Source organism: Hemitrygon akajei, chromosome 8, assembly GCF_048418815.1.
Source record: "Hemitrygon akajei chromosome 8, sHemAka1.3, whole genome shotgun sequence".
Taxonomy (NCBI): Eukaryota; Metazoa; Chordata; class Chondrichthyes; order Myliobatiformes; family Dasyatidae; genus Hemitrygon; species Hemitrygon akajei.
The window spans coordinates 78058443-78064442 of NC_133131.1; positions in this window are offsets into that span (position 1 = coordinate 78058443).

A 6000-nucleotide genomic window follows, 5' to 3' on the forward strand; every position below is an offset into this window, starting at 1 on the left:
CAGGAGCTACCTTACCTTGACCCACAACATAACCAAGGTAAGTCACAATGGCATGTCCAAATTCACTCTTAGCTAAATTAATAGTTAAGTTAGCTTTTGAAAGTCTTTCAAACAATTTCTCCACCGCAATAATGTGTGCTTCCCAAGTATCATTTCCTGTCACTAAATCATCAATATAAGCATCAGTATCTTTCAATCCCTGAATCACAGAGTTAATCATCCTCTGGAAAGTACCTGGGGCATTCTTCATCCCAAATGGAAGAACATTATATTCATATAGCCTAGATGGAGTTACAAATGCAGAAATATCTCTACCTCTGTCCGTTAATGGAACACACCAATACCCTTTCAATAAATCAATCTTTGTAAGGAACTTTGCTTTTCCAACTTTATCTACACAATCATCTACTCTAGCAATTGGATATGCATCTGTTTTCGTTACAGCATTCACCTTCCTATAGTCCATACAAAACCTAATACTACCATCTGGTTTTGGCACCATAACACAGGGTGAACTCCAATTCGAGTTAGAAGGTCTAATAATATTATTCTCTAACATATATTTAATTTCTTTCTCAGCAAGTTCACATTTTTCTATGTTCATCTTATATGGGTGTTGTTTAATAGGTGTGGCATCTCCAACATCTACATCATGTAAAGCTATAGTAGTCCTTCTCAGAACATCTGGAAACAAATCCTTATATTTAAAAATTAATTCCTTCATCTGCTGTTTCTGCTCTAGCTGTAAATGTGCTAATTTCTCATCAATATTTTCCAGAATGGTTGAATTTGGTAACCTGACAGAAACAATGTTGGATTTAGAATGAAATTCAGATGAATCATCTATCATGTTCCTAGTTAAATCAAACTCATTCTCACTAACCACAACAGTCACAGTATCAGATTGTTTCTCAAAATATGGTTTTATCATACTTATATGGCAAAGTTGTGTTGACCTTCTACGATCTGGAGTTTTTATCACGTAATCCACATCATTGATTTTAGACACAATTTCATAAGGACCATGAAATCTAGCTTGTAAAGGATCCGTTTGCACTGGGAAAAGAACCAACACCTTATCTCCAGGCTTAAACATCCTCATCTTAGCTTCTCTATCATACCAAATTTTCATTTTCTCCTGAGCCAATTTTAAATTTTCCTTGGCTAAGCTACAAGCTTTATGTAACTTGTCCTTAAATTTCAAAACATAGTCCAACAAATTAGTGTGTATTTCCTTACTAATCCACTGTTCTTTTAATAAAGCTAAAGGTCCTCTAACTCTATGCCCAAATACAAGTTCAAATGGACTGAAACCTAAAGATTCTTGTACCGATTCCCTTACTGCAAATAAAAGCAAGTTTATATCCTCATCCCAATCACTTTCATTTTCCACACAATATGTCCTAATCATATTCTTGAGGGTAGAATGAAACCTCTCCAAGGCACCTTTTTTTCCCCATGGGGATGAATAAAGTATCTATCTATCTATCTATCTATCTATCTATCTTGTGATTCTGGATGGTATGCAGACGAAATGATTTGTTTAGCTCCCAATTTATAAACACTCTGTTGAAACAATCCAGACATAAAATTACTGCCTTGATCAGTTTGTATTTCCTTAGGTAATCCAAAATAAGTAAAGAATTTTATAAGAGCCTTTGTCACAGTTTCAGCTGTTATATTCCTACGGGGTACTGCCTCTGGAAACCTAGACGAAGTACACATGATAGTCAACAAGTACTGATAACCAGTTTTTGTCTTTGGTAATGGACCAACACAATCTACAATAACTTTAGAAAACGGTTCACCAAATGCTGGAATAGGTTGTAATGGAGCCACTGGTGTAACTTGATTTGGTTTACCCACAATTTGACAAGTACGGCACGTTTTACAAAACATCGCCACATCTTTTCTTAGACCAGGCCAGTAAAAATGTTTTTAAATCTTGTCCACAGTTTTTCTTACTCCTTGATGTCCACCTAAAGGCACACTATGAGCTAAAGTCAAAATCTCATTTCGATAAACTTTAGGGACAACTACCTGGTAAACAATATTCCATTCCTCACTTGCAGGAATTGTAGGTGATCTCCACTTCCTCATCAGCACTCCTTTTTCCAAGTAATATCCTACTGGCACCTTCTCAATTTCACTATCTAGTAGAGCTTGTTCTCTTAATTTTATAATCTCAGGGTCTCTATTCTGCTCTGCTATCATCTCCTTCTGAGACAGAGATAAATCTTCATAGTCAGACTTACTCCAAGAATCTTGTTCAAACAACGAAGGTAAGAAAGTCTCTGACACATCCTCAAAACTAGAATCCTGAGTTGAACAGTCATGAGTAACAACCTCATTCTGCGCATCAATCTTTTTAGCCATAGCTCTAGTCACAACACAGGAAGAATCTGTGTTAGAATTCATCTCTGGTTCCTCTGACTCCATTGTCAAATGCACTTCAGGAAAAACTTGTCCACCTGCCAAGTCATTACCTAACAATAAAGAAATATCCTTCACAGGTAAGCTAGGCTGTAATCCTACTTTAACAAATCCTGTAACTAACCCTGACTTTAAATTTACTTTATGTAAATGTACAGGCATAAAATCACTCCCAACACCTCTTATATAACTTACCTCACCAGTATCAGACTCTTCATTAAACTTCAATACACTGTCTAACATCAGTGATTGATAAGCTCCAGTATCCCTAAGGATTTTTATTGGCACCAGAGTAGATCCTTCTTTCAAGGATACAAACCCTTCAGTTATAAAATGATCATATCCCTTTTTAACTTGGTCAGACTCTAACAAAACTTCATTTGTGTTTATCAAACCCTGTAATTTTACAGGTGCTTCAGTATGTTGCACACAAGCATCTGGAGCTGCTTCCTTCTCTTTCTTTTTCAATCTGAAACAGTTAGCTATTACATGGCCAAGTTTCTTACAATAGTTACAAATAAGACCAAACTGTCTTTCCTTCACAGGTTTTCCTTCCTCCTTACCTTTCTCATTAACTTCTGATTTAATTTCTGATCTACCTTGAGTCTCCATGTTATTTTTCCTCTTAAAAATTCTGCCTTGAGGAAATTTATTCTTATGGATTAAAACATACTCATCAGCTAATCTGGCAGAGTCCTGCAATGTATCAGTATCCCTCTCATTTAAGTAGGTCCTTACTTCAACAGGGATGCTTCTTTTAAATTCCTCCATTAAAATCAGCTCTTTCAATGTATCATAGTCCCCATTTACATTTTTTGAAGAAACCCATCTCTCAAAACACACAGCTTATTCATAGGTAAATTCCACATAAGTTTTTTCCACAGACTTCTTCAAACTTCTGAATCTTTCTCTATACGTTTCTGGGACCAATTCATATGCTTTTAAAATATGCTTTTTCACAATATCATAATCAAGTGCTTGCACAGCAGTTAAAGCTGTGTAAACTTGTTGTGCTTTACCTTTAATTACACTTTGTAACAACACTGACCATTTATCTTTCGGCCACTCTGAAATCTGAGCAATCGTTTCAAAATGTTGGAAATATCTTTCCACTTCTGTTTCACTAAATGGAGGGACCAATTTAATTTCTTGACTAGAAACAAACAGTTTTCTAGAACCAGAAGACTGATTCCCAGACCTTAATTCCATCATCGCATATTCAAATTCCCTTTTTTTCTTATCAGCTTCTAACCTACAATGCTCCAATTCTGCTTTACTTTGTTCCAACTTCATTTGTTCGATTTGCAACTGCATCTCTACATTACTTATGGGAAACGACTCTAAAATCGATTCATCAAAATCACCCGAATCCACATAGTGTGATGCAATTTTTCTCTGTATTACAGCCTTTGATGTAGTCTTCAAAATACCTTTAAGTTGCAATCTACTAGCTATCTCAGACACCTCAGTTTTTTTCAACTTCGCTAACAGCTCCGCGTCTGGCGAAGCCAGAAACTCATCAATATTCATTGTTGCCGAATACCACTCACAAGCCAATCAAACAAAAGAATCAATTTCCAAAACACCGATTCAAAATTTAACAAGCATTTAAACTCAAATGATCCATCTCGGACGCAGCCCCCATATTTATGTTATGGATTAAAGCAACAATAAATATATGAGTGAGGCAGGGGTTTTTATAACAAACAAAACATTTAGTAAACACTGAAAAACAAACCCCCCCAAAAGTAAACAAATCACTAACGTAACCGGAAATCAGCTGCTGTGCGGCAGCTTAAACAGTTCTTAAAGCAATGAAGCTTAAACAGTTCTTAAAGCGATGTTGCAAAAACAGTTCTTCAAAGTAGTATTGCAAAAGTTCAAAATGCTTACAGTCCATTTAAGGGAGAGACTTTTTAAGATGATTTAAATTCTCTTTCACGTCATGTTGTTGCAGTTCCCAGTCGAACCACACTTTTCCCACGAAGAAGTTATGGAGATGGAAAATGAAACGGCTTAAAGGCACTGACCTTTCCTTTACAAAACTGTTCCTAATCCTTTCTGCGGGGACAGTCAACGAATTCCTTCCAAATGAGGATCAAAAAAGGTCGAACCCGTTTCACCGTCGAAATTGATTCTCCTTGATCTTTTAACTCCTGAACTCCGATCTTCACTCTCCACTGATTCTCAACTAGCAGTATTATAAAGAAACTGCTGGCAATGACCTTTTAAACTTTAGGCATTAGATAAAACTCCATCTTTCAACTAAACTGCGTCATAACATTAAATCACGCAGTGGCATGAAGTCAACATGGCAAATCCAGCCACGAACTGCCCCTCCTCACAGGGAGGGGTCCTCCTTTTATACCCTGTAAAAAAAACCTGTCACATGACCTCTACTGGCGGGAAAATGATGTCATTCCACCATCACAAGACCATTACCTCAAGTCCAGTATAGCTTCAACATCTGTCACGTGACAAGTACACCACTGTCACGTGTCATGGGTATGTAACAACAGCATAATACAAAGTGGCCCCAACACCGAGCCCTGTAGAACACCACTAGTCACTGGCTGCCAACCAGACAAGAATACTTTTATTTCCACTCGCTACCTCCTACCAACCAGCCAATGCTCTAACCACACCAGTGTGGCATCTTGTCAAAGGCCTTCTAAAAGTCCAAATATATAACATCCTTTGCATCCCCTTTATCTATCTTACTTGTAATCTTCCCAAGGAATTCCAACAGGTTTGTCAGGCAAGATTTTCCCTTAAGGAAACCATGCTGACTTGTTCTATCTTATTGCTGGTCTTCAACTACAGTTCAGCATTCAACACCATAATTCCATCCAGGCTCAACAGGAAGCTCAGAGACCTTGGCCTTGAACCTGCCTTCTGCAGCTGGATCCTGGACTTCCTGTCAGACTGCCAGCAGGTGGTGAATGTAGGCTCCCTCACCTCCACCCCTCTGACTCTCAACACAGGAGCCCCTCAGGGCTGCATACTGAGTCCTCTCCTTTACTCCCTGTATACCCATGAATGTGCCGCCATCCACAGCTCTAATCTGCTAACTAAATTTGCTGACAACACTCCATTGATTGGCCTAATGTCAAACAATAACGTGGTGGCCTACAGGGAAGAAGTCATCTCTCTGACACAGTGGAGTCAAGAAAACAACCCCTCCTTCAATGTTGCAAAAACAAAGGAGCTGGTTGTGGACTACAGGAGGAATGGAGATAGGCTAACCCCTATTGACATCAATGGATCTGGGGTTGAGAGGGTAAACAACTTTAAGTTCCTCGCCATCCACATCACCATGGACCTCATACAGCTGTGCCTCTTTCACCTCAGACGGTTGAGGAAGCTTGGTATGGGCCCTCAAATCCTAAGAACTTTTTACAGCGGCACAATTGAGAGTATCCTGACTGGTATGGGAATAGTATCTCCCTTAATCACAGGATTCTGCAGAGAGTGGTGCGGACTGTCCAGTACATCTGTAGTTATGAACTTCCCAAGATTCAGGACATTTACAAAGACAGGTGTGTAAAAGAGCCCAAAGAATCATTG